This window comes from Tupaia chinensis, unplaced genomic scaffold, assembly GCF_000334495.1.
Source record: "Tupaia chinensis unplaced genomic scaffold, TupChi_1.0 Scaffold000519_1, whole genome shotgun sequence".
NCBI lineage: Eukaryota > Metazoa > Chordata > Mammalia > Scandentia > Tupaiidae > Tupaia > Tupaia belangeri.
The window spans coordinates 1,993,628-2,018,366 of record NW_006160032.1 but is presented as its reverse complement, the minus strand read 5'-3'; positions in this window follow the sequence as shown (position 1 = coordinate 2,018,366).

Genomic DNA, 24,739 nt, shown 5'->3' with positions numbered 1-24,739 from the left:
CCAAAATACTGACAGGAGAGAGAAATGGAGAAGAAGGATTTCGGCATGATTGTGCCCCAGTGAGTAGTGCTTTCACCTTCTCTCTTTGTCTCTGTATCTCTGTCTCTCTCTGGTGAGCATATCCACCCTCTGTTAAAAAAAAAGAAAGAAAACAATCTTAAAATTAAAGATGGCAATTTAATTGATTACCTATTGAAAAATAATTTAACATTAGAAAAAACATGTAAACCAAATGTTTTAAAATATGTAAATCTATAGAAGAGGGTAGACCTGTTCCCTCAAATGTAATTTAACTAAGGAAACTGTTTTTGTTGCCCTGTTTTTCATGCTTCATCCCTTACTCAGTGACATTTGTTCATGTAGTCCGTAAGGTAAAAATGAGGCAAACTGTAAATATCTAAATAAAAGTATATTTTAACTTATAGTGGATCTCAACAATTGATTTGAAAATTTCTCTCTCCTGCTAACTGTACCCGAAAAGTACACCTATCAGTGCTCAATGGTCACTCACTTATCACAGCCTCTAGGACATGCTTTCTCGGATTTCACTCTGGAATTCTGAAAATCACTGGAGGCAGTTGCAGGGCTGCCAACAAGTGGCAGGGTGCCACTGCATAGCAGCGATGCTACATTGGAGGTGCAGATTCCCATCTGGATTGACGTGAACCACATCAGGCACACCATGCATGTCTATGATCCTGGCTGACTGGGAGTCGGAGTGGGATCACGGCATGACAAGACCCCTGACAAAGAAGTCTCTCTGTCTCTCTCATGGAATAAATAAATGATACACATTAAGGAAATTGTTTACCCAAGTTGCATATGCTACTGTAACTATAGATTTTAAAGATTAATGCAAACTAAGTCAAACACTTCGGAAAACTTAAATGTGAAGTTCTAAAAAGAGTTCTAAAGAATTAGTTGTGGTTAAAAAAAAAAAACTACGAAAGTTTAGTAAGACTGTCTGAAACAGAGGAGTGGTGCTCTCAGATCTACAGGTCTCTTTCAAGTCAAGTTACCACACACACACACACAAACACACACATGCCTACAAACACGAATGAGTAAAAAGAACCACATCAACACATCATTCAATAGATTGTATGTTTTTATTTATCTTTTCACCAAAAACTTGTATAATTATATGAATTACCTTAATAATAAGAGACCATTGTTTGTGAAAAATTTTAGAAATACTTTCATAGTTTATTTCAAAGTTTGAAATTTGGACTATATTCATTGTTTGTAGATTTTCTGTAAAAGGTGAGTATGTGATACAATAAAATTAATAGAATTATATAAGGTGTGAAACTATTCCTGGAATTATTTACATGTTTTTGTATCCTCGAGGTATCACTATCATTTATATATTTATATAGAATATTTGCACAACTGATATTAAAAGGCTTATAATAACAAATATAACAAACATAGTTGGGGGAAATAAAGATGAAATACATTCAGAAAACCTTAGGACTGAATACAAAATTGCACACGGCACCTGAGACTCTTCATGTAATAAAATGGGCCACACGTCAGCTTCCCAGTTTCCCTGCAGGTACAGTGAACAGGAAATCATCAATTTCTGCATTTGTGAATGCAGGCTCTAAAACTCTCAGCTTTGGAAAGGAACTGAGCAGTCATTAAATATAGCATATTAATAATAACACTAATACAGGCTAGCAGGTGGCGTGGTGGTTAGGGTTCTGAATTCCCACATGGCCAATTGCAGTTCCAGTCCAAGACCTTATCCCTTGAAAATAACAGAGGGTGCATGTGCAAGTATGCCCAAAGTTCCAGAAGAAGAATATAAGAGAAGAGATTGCAGTGTGGCCATACCCCTGGGGTGGGGGGGTGATTTCTTACTTTCCCTCTCTCTGTCATTCTCTGTCTCTTTCTAGTGTGCACATGTGCCCTATGACATAAACAAAAACTAAAAGCAACAACAAAAACAAGATAAAAATAATATTAAGGGACTATAATACTACTATACAATTATTGTCACATCTCTCATGTTGATAAAGATACACTCCTTAGTTTTGTATAGAAATTTTCAAAATAAAATTTTTTTCTTTAAAATATTGTACTGGAGATAACAATGTCATATGTGAAAATATCAGTGTGGGAATATTTAATAGCAACCTAAACATCCAAAAGACATACAACTAACAGAAATAAAGAAATCAAAGCATTGAGTAAGTTCTTTACTTCATATGTAGTATGTGGTGCCACAATTGATCTAGCTGCATATTAATGAAACATATGAGTACATGGAGAAATTTACCTCTACAGCAATTCTCCTTTGACTTGCAAGTTTTAAAATTCAGTTCAGAGTGGAAGTGTTGTAACATGTAAAACGAAGTGACAACCTCCAATAGTATGTATTATGCATCTCGAAATTTAAAATGTCTTAAAGCAGCATGACAAGTGAGATATAAAATACACACACACAACTCAGAACAAACATCTGTTCTGTCTATGCTTCATGAAGAGATCATGAAATAAATATAGGTCAATTAATTCTTCTGCTAGCTTTCACTTTGTAGGGATCACTTAGACTGCCAGATTCTATCCAAGAAATCTACTAGGAAAAACAAAGGAACCAATTTTGAATAATTCTCTCTTAAAAATAAAGACCAAAAGGAGCTTTACTCTGCTCCTAAATTCAGCTCCTCATCCTGACTTGATGCCATTGTACACATTTCTAGGTGTCAGTCACTCATGCTAAAGCATTATTGTGAGCTCTGACTTCTCCATCTCGTCAATGTCATCCCCTCACGTCTTCTGCGAATGCTACCTGCTTTCCTTTTATAATTGCCACAAACACAGTTCACACCAGGGCCAGCAAGAGTACTTTTCAACTGCTCTCTGTTTTAGATCACTTCCTGAAGATCTATCCTTTCTGTGCGTTAGTCCTTTCACAAGCTTGGTAATTGCTCACACCCAGTATTAAAATGATTGTGGTGACTTCCTGAGTATTCAGGTAGTAGTATTTATTTATACAACTGCGTATTAAACTATAGGGCTAATACATTTTTCACACGATTAAACAACATTGCACACTAGTTGTGTCCGAAGGGTGAGATTAACATAAAACCGTGTGTGTGTGTGTGTGGGGGGGGGGGTGTATGCAAGCTAGATGGCGTGTGTGCTTACAGGCCAGAGAAAGAGAGAAAGGAAAATGAGAAAGCAATTCCCATGGGGGATGGTCATGCAACAACACCCTTCTCAATTTTTTTCTTTTTTTGAGATTTTGTACATTCCTTCCTGCTACATCCAACTTTCTTTTCAAGCTACCAGATGCAGACCACAAATCTCACAGTTGGTCATGTGGGATCCAGTCACCTTAATTATCATGCAAGTGGCTGGCCCTAAATTAATATTTTACATTATCTCCTTCTATAGTTTGGTTGTATCCCAAAGTTCATGTGTTGAAATTTGGTCCTGAAGTGACTAAGAAGATGAAAACTTAATCTGATTATGTTGTTGAAAGGTGAATCTTTGAGAGAAGATTAGGATTAAGGTCATTAGGGCAGAGGCCTCATGATTGACTTCTTTTGGGTTTATAAGGAGAAGGAAGGGTATCAAAAAGAGAGACTCTCTGGAACACAGCTGCTGTGCAATAATTTTTGCTCTTGTAATAAGATGAGGACTCTGTAAGTCACCCACAGATATATATAGCCCCTGAACCTTCAACCTTCAAATTGTGACCTGAATATACCTATATTTTTATAAATCATCCATTGTAATGTTATTTTCTACTTTAGCAATACAATAGACTAAAACACTTCCTGAATATGGTTATTAATTTATATCACACTAATAATAATGGATATTTATACATACTTTAAATTTCTTTCTTTTTCCCCCCAGGTTTTTGCCATAGGTTTCATGCACTTGCCAGAGAGGGACAGAGAGAAGGAAAATGAGAAATCCCCCCCCTCACCCCCAGAAGGGATGATCATGCTGCAGTCCCTTCTCCTTCATTCTCCTCATGGGATCTTGGACCCACTCACATGCACACATACACCCACACACACCCAGCATAATTTTCAAGCCACTGGGTCCAGGACTCCTGTGGCACAGTCAGCCCTGTGGGAGTCTAACACCTTGGCCACCATGCTATCTGCTGGCCCCCAAATTTTCTTTTTTCATATTAATTTTTGTCCTACTTTAAATAAATTAGGTCATAATTGTTCACCCTCACTATGTTGGTAACTCTAACTATAATTGCAATATAACAATAATAATTATAGTCACCAACATAACACAAGCAAACAATTTGAAATTAAAGCAGTGGTATCACTACCAGTTTCTTCTTCGTTACTTGTGCTTCTTGCATTATTAGACTCGTCTTTAACAATTTTTAGGTAAGGCATGCCTCCATTTTGTAAAGTTATACTTAGTTAAAACTGAATAACATAATAAATGAATACTCTGAGTAGATACCAATGGTAATAAATGACAGTGAATCAAAGCTAGAGTAGATGAGAACGACAGTGTCTTTCTCACCAATGGTGACATCACCGCACTTCCCTAAGGATGGCTCACCAGCCATATATGACATGGGAAAATCATATTCACACAAACCAAATGCTTGTACCAGATCAAGACAAATATTAAGTATTAAAAAGTCCATTATTCTAATTTGCTGATTAAAAATAAATGTAAGATTTTCTACTATTTTCTTTAATATCCATATGGATTGAATTATCAAGCCTCATTTATGGGTCATCACTTCAGAGTCTATGGTTCTGGAGTTCCAAAGTTCAGGTCTGATAATATCCTTCTACTTCCTAAAAGTCTGAAAGTCTCTCTATTGCTTTACAAAATTATTTTCATGTTTAAGACAGTTCACATTATAATTCTAATATACATTTTCAAGTTAATTCTTTATATATGTACAAGTTGTTCTACTAATTTGGGAATACTTCTATTTCTCAAACACATACACTGCTCTCCCAAACATGGGTTTCTGTTCAAGCTGTATCTTCTGTGTTAGTTGAAGTTCTCTAGAAGGACAGAACCAACAGGATATGTGTGATGTAAAAGAGGAGGTTTATTGGGGGTATCAGCTCATGTGATTATGGGAGCTGAGAATCCCACAAGTTTTCTCAAACTGGAGATCCTGGGATGTTGATAACATGGATTAGAGTAAGTCCCAAATCCTCAGAGGAAGGGAAGCTGAAGATGGACTCACAGTCTCAGGCTGAGAGCTTGAGAACCAGGGAGATTCACTGGTGTAAATCCTGGAATCTTTAGGGCACAAGTCTTTAGTCCTGATATTAAAGGCCACGGAAACCTATCTCACTTCCTTTCAAAAGAGATGCATTCATCTTCGTCTTCTGTGTTTATTCTCTCCAGGCCTTTTGTTGATTGGATTGTGCATTTCCACACCGAGGACAAGTCTTCTATACCTGGTCTCCTCAGACTCTGTGTAAGTCTCTTCTGAAAACACCCCCACAGATACACCTAGGCAATGCTCTATCAGATTTCTAGGTATTCTTTTGTCTAGTCAGGTTGGTACCCCAAACTAACAGCGAGCACCCTTTTCATACAAAATGTTACTCCAATTCCAACTTCGCCTGTCAAAATGCCTCCCATTCTTTAAAGACCATCTCAATATTTTCTTAATGAAAATTTTGTAGATTTGTTTCATATATTAATTTCTAGCATATATTTTATTTGTTCATATTTCTATCATAAATTTACCAAGCACTGATACTAGCAGGGTGTGGCTTAACATGTAGCATAACTGTTCTGTCAGCCTTGGGCATAACGCAGGTTACAGGAAAATGAGTTGGGGTCCAGTCTTGGCCCTCATTAGATCTGAGTCAGGAAGAGATCGAAGGTTAAACCAGAAGTCCCTGGTTCAGAATTTCTGGACTGAAATATTCTGCTGATAAAATTGAATAATGGTTCTTTCTCCTCTGAATTAAATACATACATGCACAAACACATATGTATGTATGTGTGCACACACACATATGTGTATATGTATAATTTTTCCTTAACTTTAAGGTTTTTTTAATTTTGTCATAGATATTTATTAAACCTTTGGAACCTTATTTGCATGTTCTAGAATATATCATTTGTTCCTCAATTTTTTAATTACTTAAGATTGAATCTAGTATTTTACTGTCTTTCTCAAAGTATGACATGATTTCTAAGTATGAACAACTATGACAGCCCATATTCTACATTAATATCTGACCATGTTTTTCTGTAAGAAGACAGAGAGTAAATGTTTTAGGTTTTGCAGTTCACATGGAGTCTGTGGTAACTACTCTGTTCTGATATTGTAAATCATACATGAATAAATGAGTCTATTTCAAAAGATCTTATAGACAACTGAAGTTTTAATTTAATACAGTTTTCACTTATCAAGAATTATTATTTTTTTTCCAATTATTTAAAAAGGTTAAAACCATCCTTAACTCAAAGGCTGTACAAAAATACACAATGGGCTAAATCTGACCAACGGTACAGTTTGCTGACCCTTTTCTAAGTCATGCACTTCCATGCTGTGGTCCTTTTTTTCCATGCTAGGCAATAACTTATGGTGGAAAAATCATAATTCTGATAGAAGATAGAGAGCACAAGGACCAGGACAGAGGGATGTAGAAACAAAAATAAAAACAAGAGCAAGAGTTCAAACCACACTATAGCAAAGATTAAGAGGAATAATAAATAGGTCCTAATGCCATGGAGGAAGTAGAAATTCAAGAATCGAGGAGTCCCAGTACTAAAGCATTCAAAAAGATGATATATGAGTGTGAGCAGGTGAACTATGCAGGTCATAAAGGGAATGAGTAAAGTTTGGGAAATAGAAAAAGTAGCTCAAATATGACAAGAGTTAATTTGTCAGGATTAGCTGGTTCAGTCAGAATACTTTTACTTGGTGGAAAAAGGAATGCATATTTGGAAGAGGTGCCATGTCTCTTGAAAGAGAAGCTTAGCTAATCCTAGTTTATTGTCTAATCGAAATAGCTAGACCACCAAGAGAGCCCTGGGGATCACAATAGCTTGGCCAGACAGAACAGACAGCTAGAGAAGTCCTATCTAGCAAAGAACCTCTAGTGGTGAGAGAAATAACTGAGCTGACTGGAGTAACTGAGGGGGAATAGCTGTAGCAATTGCCCAGGAGTCACTTAGTAGAACCGTAATTTTTTTGGCATGAAGTTGAGAAAGGGTCTTGTTTTGTTTGGTTGGTTGGTTGTTTATTTGTTAAACACAGAGATGCAAAACTTTTATTTTCCCTTTTAATATTCTGCTGGAGGATGTGTGCACTCACCAGAGAGAGACAGAGAAAGACAGGGAAAATGAGAAAGAACCCCCCTCCCCCATGGGTAATGTCCACACCATCCCATGGGGGATGTCCACACCACAATCCCTTCTAATCTATTTCTTCTTTCAGGATTTTAGGTATGTATGCACACACATCTGGCATATTTTTCAAGTCACCATGTCTAGGACTCAACTGCACAGTTGGTCATATGGGATCCAGCTACCTTAACCACTCTACCATTGGCTGGCCTGTGATCCAAAACTTTTTACACCTGCTTTAAACAGACTCAATTCCAGCATATGAAAAATCCCAATCACCATTTTACCAAGATTATAAACTCCTTGTATGCAGATTCAAACTTATTCATTATTATGTATCAATATTGGTAAGTGTATACTTTGTAAAACGAACAAAATGACAACACAATGTAACTAAGTCGATAGTTCAATATGATGCGGAACACATCAAATTTCTAAGGAAATCTACTCTCATGGTAATCAAATTCTAATTTTGAAACAGAATAAAAGGTCCAGTTTTCCTATTTTTGTTCCTATGTATCAGGACAATACTAAATGACAATGAACCTTAACATTAAAACTCCCTTACTACTAATATGTTTCAAAACTGATTATATAACAGGAGATATAGTCTGAATTTATGGGAGCAATTGCAATAATATTTCTACTTTCCAAATATTAACTCTCATTGGGATTTTTGTTAAAATGAGTGAAATCTAAGATATTACTCTCCCTGTCATGACATGGTTGGAGATATCTTGGCTGAAGAATTACTATATGACTCACCAAATCTCTCTTCTATCTGTGAGTAACAAAAAGAAGCACAAAACTAATCTGGCAGATTAATAAAAATAAGAAAAGAAAAGTGAATGTAATAAAACCACTGGAGTTTTACTGTATTTCATATACTTAAAAACACTTTTGAATAAGAAAATTGAGAGTCTCTGAATTCTAGGAACACATTTACTCTTAATAATAGAAGACATAGTTTAACAGTCAATGAGCACACATGAGTGACAGCTTTTGAGAATATTTCCATAGCACTCCTCCCAATGGACTCTATCCTGAATCCCTGATAAAGGCCAAAATGCAAAATAATAGTTTGTTGTCATTTTCAGCTTTAGGCCATTTGACCCAAAGCTTAGATAAAGATGCAAAATCAAGCCATTGAATTTGAAGTAAGCTTTCACCATTGAGGTCCTTGTAGCAATAGGCACTTCTCTTGTTATGTAAAAAGTAGACTAAATTGGACACCACTATAAAATATTACCCCTGCAGATGGAAGCATCTTTTGTGTTTTCATTGAAATGCCATGTGATGGGACCAGCAGTTAGCATAATAGCTATGTCCCTGGACTCACATGTAGTCGACCACAGTTCAAGTCCCGGACCTGGTGGCTTAAACTCACACCAGGCACCTGTGCGTGTGTGCCCAAGATCCCGAGAGAAGAATGGAGGAGAAGGGATTGTGGCATGACCATCCCCTCTGGGGGGGTGATTTCTCGCTTTCTGTCTCTCTGTCTCTCTCTGTCTCTCTGGCGAGCGCATACGCCCTATAGCAAAAAATCCTCTCCAGAAAAAAAAAAAAAAAGAAAGAACAAAAGAAAGAGAGAAAGGCCATGTGATGTAAGAGAAAGTACATTGCTGCAGTAGAGATTCTAATTTGCTTTGTTAACAGGTATATTGAAAAATTATCCTTAAAAGGTTCCTTCACAGACACTTTCAAATAAGGTGATATCCCAAACATGGGAGACACTTAAAAAAAGACAAACCTTAACTGATATTGACATATTTTGGTGATGACCAAATATTAGGAGCCAGTATTTTTTATTTAATTTATAAGATTAACACCTGCATATCTCACCTCACCTTCTTTTTGGAGTACACAATTATCATCCTGCCACCTGTATTAGAATTGCTGTAAATGAAATGGTAAAGCTAGGGGGAAAAGACTTGTAGAATTGTGGGGCATGGGGTTTCAAAGGTGAGAGAAGGAACTAGGTAAAACAGCTTTCTTGTGCCAAATATGTCAATATTCTGCCTAGAAAAAAAAATCTTTCCTAACAAAGTTTTCCTTTCTTTTGGTCAAATTGCCTGAGGTTCTCCTCACTGAACACACAGTCCTTTTTTTCTTTTTTTTTTTTTTTGGAGAGGTCTTTGTTAAAGGGCACGTGTGCTCGCCAGAAAGACGGAGAGAGACAGACAGACAGAAAGCGAGAAATCACCCCCTGGGGGGAAGGTCACACTGCAATCCCTTGTCCTCTGTTCTGCTCTTGGGATCTTGGGCATGGCACGCACACAGGCCCAGTATGAGTTTAAGCCACTGGTCTGGGGCTCAAACTGCAATTGACTATATGGGAATCCAGCGACATAGCCATTAGCCATTATTCCATCTACTAGTCCCTAGTCCTTTTCAAAAATCTAATGAAGCTAGAGAGATGTCTGCGAACATCAGTCACTCACACATTTGTAGACATGATTTTACCAGATGACTACATTTTACAGAATTTAGATTCCCCCAAATAACTTTGATTTTAGTAAATATGTTTCAGATCTGGGGGTCATATTTTCTTAGTTAAATTGACCTTTTTCCTAGCATTCTGTTTTCCACAGGTAGGATGACTATCATGAAGTTTTGTTTTCTGCATCATATATTAGCTAAAACTTTTTTTTTTTTTTTTTTTTGGAGAGGTTTTCACTATAGGGCACGTGTGCTTGCCAGACAGACAGAGAGAGACAGAGAGACAGAAAGCGAGAAATCCCCCCCGGGGGGAAGGCCACGCCACAATCCCTTCTCCTTCATTCTCTTCTCGGGATCTTGGGCACGTACGCACATGTGCCCAGCGTGAGTTTTAAGCCACCAGGTCCGGGACACAAACCACGGTCCACTACGTGGGAGTCCAGCAACATAGCCATTACTCTAACTGCTGGTCCCTATATTAGCTAAAACTTTTAGCATTTCTACTGGGCCCCAGCAATCCCTAAAGGTCTAAATCTTGTGAAACCTGCCCTTCCACTAATAAAAAATATGGAGGGGACCAGTAGGAGGCATGATGGTTAAAGTGCTGGACACTCCCCCCTGGCTGATCATGGTTCAGGTCCTGGACCTGATGGTTTTCTCACTCCCCCCCCCAATGTGTCTCTCTCTGGTCAAATTAAAATAAATAAATACATGAATAAATAAATAAAATAAAAATAATTCTTTAAAATTAAAATAAAATAAAAAATATAGATAATCTTCATAAATAATCATTATTTATAACTTCATGGGACATCAACTTATGTGACTGGGTGAAATAAATATAGCACCTATAATGCTACATAAAGCAGATAGAGCAATGAACCAGAAAAAAGTGAACTGCCCTCAGCAAATGCACATGTATATAGTGTTACAGATAGTCAAACATTGATAATATAGTTGATTATTTAACTGCAACTATGATATGTACTAAAAGGAAGAAATGTAGGGTATGATAAAAGCTGAAAGAGCTTTTAAACCCGGAGAAAGCTTCCTTGAAGAAAGGAGAGCTAGAATGATACATCTGAAATATGACCAGGAATTGCCTGGACAAGTGTGAGTTTTGGGTAGGAGGTGTGATATTCCAAACAGATGGAAGCTTGTACAAAGGCCTAGAGGCAGAAATTAGCTTCATGCCTTTGAGGAACTGAAAGAAGGACCTGAGTGTGGAGGTTAAGGAGGAAAATGGCAAGAGATGATGTGAGACTTGGAAAGAAGGAGCGAGGAGATCATGTATGAACTTACAGACCATCGTCATGTTTTAATTTTTACTCCAAATATAGCTAGGAGTCATCTACCCTCTACTACTCAAAGTAGCATCCATGAATCAACAGCTCTGCATTATTTGGAAACTTGGCAGAAATACAGAATATCAGACTTCATCCCAGTCACTAAATAAAAATCATTCCATCAATATTCCCAAGTGACTCCAATGCACAGTAAAATTAGAGAAACACAATGGATTTAAGCCTGGGAGTAACCTTACCTGATTTAGATTCTGTTAACATAGAAGCTGCATGAACCATAGAGTTGACAGGGGGTGGGAAAAGGATATATTTAGGAAAATCAATTAAGAGTTCATTAAAAGATAATGTTATCATGGACTAGAGAGGTGTCAGTAAAAATGATAGATTTGAAACATATTAAGGCAGTTAACTTCAGGACGTAGTGATTTATTTATAAGGAAGGGTGAAGCTGAATGACTAGATCACAGACTCCAGAGTATCTCACCCCGCAAAGGGACAGGCGTGTTGTTATCACTGATAAAAGATAAGACAGAGGAATAAATCTGAGATGAGCTATTATGAGTTTACTTGTGGTTTGTACAAATTGTCACATTAGAAAAAAACAAAAGTTAGTATTTCGAGAGAATTTTACTGTTGGAAAAGTGGTCTTCTCCATGTTATCTTAGTAACATCTCAGACAATTGTTGATAATTGCAAATTTTGTTAACTCTATAACAGCCAAAGGTAGCCAAATCTTTTCATTTCAAATTTTATGCATTTTCAATTGTTATCCTGGTATCACTAGGACTATCTATCCCCGGTACCAGAATAGTAAATGGCTTTTCTAGTGTCTGGTTTTCTGCAGAGCCCCATGGTTTCGCCGGTTAACTAGGCACACCTCGTGAAATTCTGCCGAGAACAAGAGAGATGATGTAATTGGTACTGGTTACTTCAATAAGAACAGTGTAGTTTATCTATTATATTTTCAAGTATTGACCTTCCCCATGAAATTTAATTTGAAGAGCTGATTTAACACCTTAAAAAATGTTTCAAATCTACAGCAATAGGTAGTGCCAAAAGAGGCACGCACTTACCCAAGAAGTTTAGTAGTTTTTATTTGTCAAATATCTTGGTAGGTACTGGAAACAGAGTAGTCAGCAGGACAGGCAAAGATCTCATCTACTTGGAGCTCTTAATCAAGTGGAGGAGACTGGAAATATAGAAGTAAATAATAAAGTAGTTTCCAGTGGTTTTATGTACTGTAGATGAAAGAAATGGCAAAGAAAAAAGAGGGTGTTAGAATAAAGAATGAAGTGTAGGAGGAGAGTGGGCAGAGAAGGCTTTTAGAAGGAGTTAAAGACCTGTGAGAGATGAGACAGGGAAAGCATTTCCTGCAAAGAGAAGTGTAAGCAAGAAAGTGCAATGAGGCAAGAGCAAGAAGCAGGCAGATCAAGAAAAGAGAAATTGGCAGAAAATAGAAGGGGTTCACTTGGACTAGGATGCTGGCAATGACGATGGGTCATTTGAAGAAGGAACTTGCAGGACACATTGACGAAGGCAACATTCGGTCAGAGATGCTGGTTTGGGTGCATAGTCTGAAACTCAAGAGATACATCAGGCCTGGCAATGTGACAAACCGGCCATGCTTAGAAGCCATGAAATTGGGTGAGACATCTAGTGAAAGAGTTTGATAAAAAAAGAAGAGACCCAGAAATTAGTGCTGTATAACTCCAAGATTTTGAGAGAACACAGAAGGGAAACTAACAAGAGATAGTGAAACAACAGAAATATTTAGTACTATTTTCTGGGTCACTTATATAATAATGCACTTTTCTTTTCAGTTAACAAACAATGGATTTGTTATTATTCCTTGCCATTTCACAACTTGAAGTAGGTGCTAGAGTTTTATCATTAAGAGAGTCTTGAATCTTATTGTAAAATAATGTGCTATTATCAACACAGTTCATATATGCCATACCTTACATTCTAATTGTAAACCCTGTTGCATAGATGTTATTTCATAGGTCATAGAGATGAAATTATTTCCTGATTTTAAAAATCAATGAAGTATTTGAAAGAAGCTATAATTTATCTGAAAAAATATGAGTAAAAATATTTGTAAATATTTCATTTCATTTTTATTTCTATATCATCTAAATATTAAATACTTGTTTAATATTTTATATTAAATTTATCTGTATTGCTTAATTTAGCTTTTTAAAATCACTATTTTAAGAGAAATTATAGATCATAAATATGCAATAAGCATGCAAGAATTAAAAGGGAAAAGTAATAAAAACTGTATGTGAGGAGGGATATAGGCAAACTAAATTCTGTGCATGGAAGAGTTATTAGAATGGTGAAGGGTTGTAAATGTTGTCAAAGAATGTGAGAAAGCTAATGCATAAAATGAGGACAGAGGAGAAAGAGAGTTCATAGCAGCTATAGAAAATGTAGGGAACAACTATAGTAATTACTGGAATTTTCATCACCAAAAATTGTCACCCAAGCAATTTTTGGAATATTATAAATATATATAAAGGAAACAAATTACCTGCAATTAATGCAAAGAAAACATATTAACTGCCCAAGGAGTCTTTATTGAAAGATGAGCTATTATTTTTAATATTTTTGAAGAAAAATATTTTTATCTTTATTTAAAATTTTTTCTTATTCACATAACAATTATTCATATTTTTCTTAGTCTATTAGTTATGTTAGTGAGAGAGATACCTGAGACAAAGCGAATTTAAGGGAATAGAGAATTATAATTTTTTTAATTAAAGAATTCTTTAACAATATGTATGAGGTATTTTTTTAAGAGATTTTTGCTCTAGTATATGTGTGCTCACCAGAGGGATAGACAGAGACTATGAGAGGGGAGGTGAGAAATCACCCCATGGGAATGGTCATTCTACAATCTCGTCTTCTCCGTTCTAATTCCAGGATCTTGGGCACACAAGCACACGCTCTCACAGTGATTTTCAAGCCAACAGGTTCAGGACTCAAACTGCTGTTGGCCATGTAGGAGTCCAGCAGCATAACTGATATGGTATCTGCTGGTCCCATGCCCAGTTTTTTTTTTTTTTTTTAAGAATTCTTTTTTTTATTATTTTGTTTTAATTTGAGAGAGACGGAGAAAGTGAGAAAGCAAGTCACCAGGTCCAGACTCAAACCATGGGTCCGTCTTGTGAGAGTCCAGCACCTTAACCACCATGCCATCTACTGGCCACAATAAAGGTTTATTTGACTCTGATTCTAGCTGGATGGAAGATACAAAGGCATCACAAAATGTCAGAGGGCATGGTCATGAACAGAACAGCTGTCCATATGTTTCGGCCTGTTCTAGACTTCTCTCCCCTCTTAAAAACACCCCAGATTTCAGTCACAGAAGCTCCATTCTAATGACTTCATTATTATCCAAAGTGTCCCACCCTGGGACACTGCAAAAAAGTTAAGTTTTCAGTTAACAATACGACCAAATCCTAACACATGAATTTTTGAAGGAATGATACTGGCAAACTAATTCTAGCAGCTTTTTCTCATGTTCAACGAAATGAGAAGCAGAGGCTAGAGAAGAAGGGAGTTTATTTCTGCAACCAGCCATTACAGGGCGACAGGCAGCAAGCACCACAAAACTCTTTCAAAAAGCTCAGCATGTGCTCAGTATTGAGGTACAAGATACAAGCGCGTGCAAATCATTCCTCACTACATCAAGCAAACTCAATTGCTTTCCTTTGAGCAATTTTCCTGATTCCTGTCTTTCTTTAAATATCAATTCCTGGTTTCTCATCTGACCTGTCCTCAAATAGACTTCCTTCTGACTCAACTCTTGGTCAGATTATTCTCATCAGAGACCTTTCTTAATTTCAAAATGTCTGCAGTCCTGCTTAACCTGGAGCTGGCTTGCTTCAGAAACATTAAAACTACAGCAGTATGTGTAAGGGTACAATGTGTTTTCTCAGCAGAAGGTTACAATATGTAATGATTAAATCAGGGTAAGTAGTATTCCCATCATTTCAATCATATGTCATTACTGTACATTGAGAATACTCAAATATTTTTAGTTTCTCTTAGAAATATAATAGTGAAATACATTCATCCTACCGTAATCTCTATCAGTAGAAATTGTTCCTTTTTTCTCTCTGCAATTTTGTTTTTGTTAACCAGCCTCCCTTTATCCCCCCTTCCCTATCCTTCTCACCCTCTATTAGTCATTCTTCAAACCTCTGCTTCTAGGAAGTCATTTCTTTAATATTTCTACATGTAACTGAGAACATGTGGTATTTTTCTTTTCATTTCTGTCTTATTTCAGCTAACATATTGTCATTAAGACTTGCCCATTTTACTTCAAATAATAAGATTTTCTTCTTTTTAATGGCTAGATAATATTCCATATTTCATGCATATGTGTGTGTGTGTGTGTGTGTGTGTGTACATATCACATTTCTTTATTCATTCATCATTGATGAACACTGAGGTTGTTAACTATAGCCTGTATCTTGGCAACTGTCAACATTGTTGCAATAAACATTGGTTGCAGATATCTTTATGACATACTAATTTTTATTTTCTTATTTTTTTAGAGAGATTTTTGCTATAGGGTGTGTGCACTTGCTGGAGAGAAAGAGAGACAAAAAATCAGAAATCACTTTCTAGACAGGATGGCAATGCTGCAATCCCTTTGCCTTCATTCTCCTCTTGGGATTTTGATTTGCATGCACACACACCCTGTGTGAGTTTTAAGATGCCAGTTCTGACACTCAAACCATGGTTGATTGTGGGAGTATAGCAACGTAACCATTATGCTATCTGCTGGTCCCATGACATACTGATTTTAAGAAAAAAATATGGGACCAGCAGTTGGTATAATGGCAATGTTACTGGATTCCCATGTAGCCAACCGTGGTCTGAGTCCCGGACCCAGTGGCTTAAACTCACACCAGGGGGCGTGTGTGTGCGTGCCCAAGATCCGGAGAGGAGAATGGAGGAGAGGGATTGCGGCGTGGCCATTTCCCATCGGGGGTGGTTTCTCGCTTTCTGTCTCTCTGTCTCGCTCTGTCTTTCTGGTGAGCACACGTGCCCTAGAGCAAAAACTTCTCAAAAAAAAATTAAAAAGAATGAAAATTTTATGTACATTGTATAACACTCCAAAAATCCAAGAGCAGAAATATTGAAGATTAAATATACATTATGAAATTAAAATAATAATGTCACAAAATTATATGACATGATCCTAGGTCCATTTTTTTAAAGCTCATTTATTAATTTTTTCCAAGAAAGAGAAAGAGAAGCAAAAAAGAGAGAGACAGGTATTCACAACAGAATCTCCATACTATGAGCCACACCCTCCCATGCAGCCCAGGTCATAGGCATGCACACACCCACCCAGTATGCTCAGGAGGCAGGAAGTCCAGGATATATATGATCCCTGGACCTTTCCATGTGGCTCTGCTTTCATTACTGCTGTACCACTGTCTGGCTCAGTATTATGTTTTCTTATGATTAATTAAAAAGAATTATTAACATTGGAATAAAATTACTATAACTTTTTTTTTTTTTTTTTTTTTTTTTGCTGTAGGGCACATGTGCTCACCAAAAAGAGAATGAGACAGAGACAGATGGACAGAGAGAGTAGCTGAGAAATCACCCCACAGAGAGGATACCACACCACAACTACTTCTCCTCCATCCCACTCTCCTCTTGGGATTTTGAGCATGCAAGCATACACAACTGGCGTGTTTTTCAAGCTACCAGGACTTGAACAATGCAGCCAGCCCTGTGAAATCCAGCCTTCTTAAACACAATGCTACTGGCTGCGTTGATGATCACTTATTTTTAACACCTCTCAGAGGTTCAGTGCTAACCTCATGACCGTAAGTGATGTGAATACTTTGGTAGTGGTCCAGTGTATTTCATTATATTAGAGAGGAAAACAGGACAAGGTAAAGAACTCACACACACATGGATTTCACCAGAGAAGACTAACAGTATAGTTTTCATAATGAAAATGAACAATTTAAAAGAATCACTGAATCTGTCAGCAAAACAAAAATGACTATGTTTGCAAAGAGGTCCCTCTTCTGTGGATGTGTGGAATAAAGTTAGGAGTTCTTCAGGATGTTTCAGTGTACAATTGAATAAAGAAACACAAACACTTGTTGGTGTTTCCCCCAGGACATCACATTATAGACTTGAAGACAAATTGTAGCTCTGCAGTTATTTTTCAAAAAAAAAAAAATTTCTTTAATTGTTGGAAGGCTATTGTGCTTTCCAGAAAGAGATAGAGACAGAAAGTGAGGGAGAGGAACAAATCACCACACCCAATGGGGTATGATCATGCCATAATACATTCTCCTCCATTTCTCCAACCTGTCAAGAGTTTGGGCATGCATGCACGTGTGCCTGGGATGTTTTTTAAGCCACTTGGGATTCCAACTACCATGGTGGTTTCAAACCACAATAGGATTCAAAATACAATGGTTAGCCATGAGCTATCTGGCTCCCTTAACCACAAGGCCATGTGTCTGGCCATCAGTTTTTAAATGATTTATAACAGCAGGACTTCAAGCAGGAAAATCTCTTGGAGTAGCCAAGGATAAAGCAATTAATATGTAGTATATTAACTGTGAGAATTCGGATTATAGCACAAAGTAACATGTAGCATGATTTTTTATGTTAACATTTTTGGTTCTTGGATGAAAATCTTATGAAACTTTGTTACCTCACTTTAGTAGTAAACTCTAGAATTTCAGTGCTTGCCTAATATTAGTTATATGGTTTTTTTAAAATTAATTTAAATCTTTCATCTACTGCTTAGAAAAAAAACTCAGCCAACTTGTGTGTGTGTGTGTATATATATGTATATATGTGTGTGTGTGTGTGTGTGTGTGTGTGTGTGTGTGTGTCTATAAATTGTAATTTAGATATCCTTAGAATTTTGCAGGATTCAAGTAATGTGTTTAAATACTTTCATTTAAAAAATTACTACTAATTCCTAGAAAAAAAAATAGTAATAACTGAAAAAATAAAGATAAATGAGAAAAAATGCTAGAATACTTATTTAAATGGGCTAGAAGAATAGCAGAAAACTACCTAAGAACACAAAAGTCTTTCCACCATATGGAACATATGTTTTATCAACCATATGTAAGAGATAACAAGAGAAGCATGTTTAATCTATATTGGTTAAAAAGAGAAGTTAGATTTAATACATGGGAAAATTTCTATATTATAAGACTACCATAACTTACTAAAGTAAAGGCAATTTCTCTGAATCTATTTAAGAAATTTATAAACCATAATCTGAAATTGGAAGGTAACATTGTGTCTAGACAAATTCTATTCTTCAATTCTTCTATTTTTCTTTATTGTTTTTAGTTTCTTTTCAAATCTCAAAGCTGTTGTATTGGGTTGTCAGAAAAGTCATGACACATTTTTGCATAGAAAAACAGAAAAAAATAGGCATGACATTTCTGATGCCCCAATATATTAATATGTTGTATATTTATTATGAGAATTCAGTAATTTCTGCTTTAGTAATCATAATTTTATTTATTTCAATTAATATCTGTCAATCATTCATTTTATATAAAATTAAATAAAAATAGAGAAGACAATGCTTCTAAAATATTATGAATATATTTTTACAAAGATTAATCTAATACACAAAGAAAAGTTCTATTTCACTGTTAAAAAATAGCATAAAATATATTGAATAACTTGTTTGGAATCAGCAACTAAATTATTATCAATTCTTTGCTTGTGAAATAATGATTAAGTAGCAGTTCTATAATTGCACAGCATATAATTAAAAATGTCTTTCAAATGTCTTCAGAGGGACTTATTGAAAGAACAAGTATATATATATATTTTTTTCTTTTTTTTTTTTAAAGGGATTTTTGCTATCTGGTGCATGCACTCATTGGAGAGACATAGAGAAACAGATAGAAAGTGAGAAATCACCCCGCAAGGGGGATGGCCACGCCACAATCCCTACTCCTCCAGTCTCCTCTGGGGATCTCAAGCACACATGCACACATGCCTGGTTTGAGGTTTAAGCCACTGGGTCCAGGACTCAAAGTGCAGTTAACTATGTGGGAGTCCAGTGATGTAACCATTATGGCATCTGCTGATTCCTAATAAGTGTATTTTTAACAAGCATTTATAAAAAATGCTTGAAATACTCAGCATGTCAGATGAAGTATTTTAAGTATTTTAATAGTGGTTTTTAGTATTTTGTTTATTTATTTTTTTTTGGGCTGTCACTAAGGTGACCTTCCTTTTGTATTAATATTGGCAAACATTCTATGAGTGTAAATCTCATATAAGTCTCTCTCAAAGGGATATATTTAAATGAGTCATAAAAGTTTCATTTTGTTCAAACTGACTCAAAACAGTACAGCTTTTAAACAATGAGAATTTTGAATCTGAAGGAATAGTGAAAAGGTATAGTAAAGTAGGCATATATCAAACAGTACAACTATACAGTAATAGTCTTACATTTTTTTGTAGCCAAGTTATTTCTGAAAAAGTATTTATGTGAATATTATGATTGCATTGGTTGGAAATTCCAAGTAATCTTTTCAATTAAAATAATTATTTTCAACCTAAAAAACAAATGAATTGAGACTAAGTTCAGGTATGTTATAAGCAAACATAATTTAAAAGTAGAAAAAATGTTGCCATTTTCAGATATAATGTGATTTATTTACTTGTATGTAAAAATACTTGGATCTATTTATTAACTGTAGAGTCACATCTAGAAGGTCAGCCCAGGTGAAAAGAAATCTGTGCTAACTAATCAAAGCTAATTTATATGTCAGGCCAGCAAACCTTGATAAAAAAGACTGCTAGCAAGGATTAGTTGACTTGTGTGCTTCAAAACTTAAAACTATTCTGTCATTGCTTAGATATATTTAGGAAAATATATCAAAGATAAATACTTTGGAAGAGAATTTCTTTTCAATGATTTGATTAATCAAATTAAAATTTAGGGTGAGAATTTTTTAGAAGCATAACATGGTTTTTATATAGCCCTTAAAGTTTAGGTTCAAATTCTGAAAAAAAAAAAAATGTGCAAGAGAAAAAGTAGTGTTCATCATAGAAAGAAAGGATATTTGCACATTGGGCTACATATATAAAGTCTTTAAATAACTTAATAAATGCATCTTGTTGTCTTGCAGAAAAGTTGTCAAAAATAAGTACTTGGACCTGTCTATAATTTGCAACACTAAATTTTGTTAGTATTTTTAAAGAAGAAACACTATAATTAAATATCCTTAATTCTAGCTACCCATTTTTACATATATTTTAATAGCTACAGTAAGAAACTATTTTTGCACAAGCTGAAAGAAAAGAAAACTAGTAAACTGACATTTCTAAAAATATCTTAAGTTTTGAAAATATAATTTGAAGTTCTACCATTTAGGTTTAAGTGCTTGATGGGGATCACCAAAGGATTTTCTATGTCAGGACAACAAAATAATCAAATAAGCAAACAGTGCCACAGCATTGCCTTTGTGTGCGTGTGTGTGTGTGTGTGTGTATATATATATATGCATGTGTACAGATTATACATCAATTGTGAACATATTAGTCAATCATTGTTCTCTGGAGAACATAGTGTACAATGACAAGTATAATAGTAAAGTCAGACATAATTGTAAGTTTTTAATCCACTGGAGAAAGCTGCTTATAGAATAATTCATGAAATATAAAAACAAATTAGTTACAAATTTCTCTTAGCTGTTTCATTATTCATTATTCATAAAATACTTCAATTTCATTTAATTACTGAAATAGGACATTTTATTTGTATATTTGCACACACCTACACATGAAGCTCAAGAAAGGCTATTCAAAATTTCTATCAATATAACTAAAACTATATATGCATTGCATCTAAATAAACCTTCATATGTTATAGTGGAATTTGCCCATAACTATTACTGTTAAAGTGAATTGCCTTTGAACTTTTTTTTAAAATTTGCCACAGAGTACTTGCCCAGAGAGAGATAGGAGTGGTGGTGGAGTGGGGAGAAAGCACCCTCCCAAAAGGGGTGTTGTCATACGGCAATCCTTTGTTCTCCATTTTCCATCTTTTTAGGATTTTGGTCACACACGCAAACAAACCCTGTGAGTTTTTCATGTTAACCAGGCTGAAATTAGAACCACAGTCAACCATGTGGGACTTGGCTCCCTTAACCACAAGGCCAAAAGCCAGTCAAAATTTCATCTTTAATCAGCAAACGTTAATTAAGAAGATCTGAAGTATTTAAGAAGTATTTCCACTTAACCTCTATCAGATATTTTGGTTTACAATGAAAAAAATAATTAGAATAAAGTTTTAGGGTCATGTGATAATACATTTAAAATATTTACTTGCAATTTGCAAAGAATACGAATCATGTATTCCTTAAAATTCTGCTCTTCAGTAATCCACTTTAATTTAACAAGACTAGTACTAAATCTATACTGAAAGACTTTCTTGGGAATAATATTTGGGTTATTCATTTCATCTCTCTGATGCAAATGTAACACATTTAAATATGACTTTCATTTTCATTGAATTGGGCATTTGACGGAACAAATACATGACTGATATCATCTAGTCAGTGGAAGTAGGATTTATGGCATGATACCAACTCAGAGAGTATGATTAGGAAGAACAAGCAAGCAGAGGAGAACTTCACTGCTAGCAGCTTATGCTCTCAGGATGACTTGGCACATTTCTTAGCCTATGTCCCTAAGGAACGGATCTAGAAAGATGTAAAACATTATGTCTTTTATATAGTGTGCAACTGACTGGTTCAAAAACAAAGTAAAGGCAAAGTAATAAAAGTAGAATGCTTGTCTTTAAAAGGCAGTTCTGAATATAATGTTTCCCTTTGGCAATTTTTAGGTCTTTACTTTAAATTTAACAGATAAGTGCACGAAGACATAATTCTGTGTATAGTGGGTAGCACACGGGAGCTTTCATTGCAGCAACAGCATCCTTGGAGAATTTACAGAATCTTCTTCAGTCAATTGCAATTTTGATGTTCCACATGGTTACAACATTTTTATTTCATTAACACCTAATTTACAAGCACAAACCATTCTAAATGTATCAGAACAGATGTAGGAAATAATTATAATTTAGATTAGAATCTTCATCTCCTACTCACATATTTTTAACCTGTCTATCCTGAGAAAAAAAATTAATAACTTATTGAAAGAGATTATAAAGAGATAAAAAAGTTTTCCAATTAAATAAAGAGGTACCAAAATTTAAGTTATTCTTGTCTACTAACTTACCTATTATTGCACAGATGTGCAATACCTGCTGTATTGAGCTATGTGGATTATAATAGGACACATGCAGCATTGATAAGACAATCTGCACCTATTTAAACATGCTGGTTTCAGGGAGCCTCCCAGCGTTGCTCTTGGACATTTAGATTAATGCTTTGAGAACTCTTAGATGTTGTTTTCTATTGTCTAGAGAGAAATCATTTTACTTGACATTTAATTTGCTCCCTATAAAAACAAATACAAAAAGGAAATATTTGGCCATAATACAAATACTAACACAAAGTAATATTTAGCATCATTTGCCAAATCTTGTCAATCTGGTTAAAACACTAACAAAACTCCACTACCCACCCTTGAAAAACTTTACTAAACTGAATAACTAAACTAAATTTACTAAACTGAATAATAATTGTACTGCATTTAAAAAGAAGCAATTTTGGTGATTTGGATATGCTGAACTAATCCTCATTCAACATCATCTTTTAGTGACATGGTGTTAGCACAGCCTGTAACTTGCTCCAATGGCCTTGAGCTATGTGAATTTGAATAGGGAGGCCTGTACAGTGGCACGAACAATAGACATTTATGCAAGACCATCTTTCCTCTCATGTTCTATCCATTTGCCCACGTTGGACTGATTTAAATTTATGCTACTTTCTACTCATATTCCCCTCTTACAAATCCCAAAATGGATTTTTGGAGAAGTTCAAATTCTTCTTTTCATAGTAGCATTTGTATTGATGTCTACATGGCTTTGGTGGGCATATCTTTATTAAGTATTTAATATTAAGCAAATGCATAATATAATCAATTTTTCCATCAAAAAATTAAGCACTGATTTTTTTATTACCCTGTACTGTTGAAGTGTCTGAAAATGGAGCAGATAATGAAAAAAACAATTCACTTGCTCAAAATCTTAGAAATCTATGATTTGGAGTGATGCCAAGGGAAGTTTTGGAAAGAGCATTAATCTAATTGTCTTTGAAAAGCTTGTCTTGGGGTGAGTATAAATTTTCCAATATAATTTACATTTTCAGTAGATCAACTTTCTCAGAAATCCTTTATTGTGCTTAGTACAGGTACTTCTGAACAAATAGAAATAGAAACAATGAAAAGTCCCTTACCTTAAGAGAAATTATTGCAGGTCCTACCCCAGACTCCATATAACTACAAAAGAAGAAGACATTCAGCAGTTATTTATATTATGTAAAGTGTGGTATTCTTCAAGCAAAAAACTGAGATATGACGCTTTCTTCTCAGCAATCAGATGAATTTGTAGTGGAGAAAACATTAAGAAGATATCATCATAGTTGTTCCACTGGAAGAAAAATAAAGCATAATAACTAGATGATAATAACTAGAGGAGTTGTGAGATGAAAACTTGTAATATGAGCAAATCAGAAATTCTATGATGCATTTCACATATGTGGGACAATAGAGTCTACAGTACAATGTAATTTTTCTTACCATTAAGACCAACTTGACTTCCCATATATTTATATTATGTAATATAAATGGTTGTAAAATCTTTTTTTTTCCTTTAGAGAGATTTTTGCTATATGGCATGAGTGCTTGCCAGAGAGACAGAGGGAGACAGAGAGACAGAAAGAGAGAAATCACCCCATAGGAGGGTGGCCGCTCCACAATCCCTTCTCCTCCATTCTCCTGGCAGGATTTTGGGCATGCACACACACGAACCTGGCAGGCATTTTAAGCCACTGAATCTGGAACTTGAACCATAGTTGTACGTGGGAATCCAGCTACATAACTTTTACGCCATTTGCTGGTCCCCAGGTTGGAAAATCTTATAATTCAAAGAACATTGGTTAGAATACTAAGAGTTTTGGTCCAGTAGGAAAAAATACATTAGGCCCAAAAGAAATGCAATTCTGATCGATCTCAACTAAAAAAGCTTAAAAGCAAGACCTGAAGGTATTCAGTTGTTTCCAGCTAACTGGCATGTCTCAAAGTTTAAGAATATTTATAGAAATTGGGAACCAGCAGTTAGCGTAATGGCTATGTTGCTGGACTCCCACATAGTCGACCGCGGTTCACGTCCTGGACCCGGTGGCTTAAAACTCATGCCAGGCGCGTGTGCGTGCGTGCCCAAGCTCCCGAGAGGAGAATGGAGGAGAAGGGATTGCGGCGTGACCATCCCCCCTGGGGGGTGATTTCTCGCTTTCTGTCTTTAATGTCTCTCTCTGTCTGGGGAGCGCATGTGCCCTATAGCGAAAATCTCTCAAAAAAAAAAAAGAATATTTATAGAAATATAAAATATCCAACAACCAACAAAAGCTGTAAATATCTTGACCAAGTATAGAAAATCGAATTGTTGAGAAGTAATTCTATTTAATCACACACACACACACACACACACACACACACAAAAGATAGAG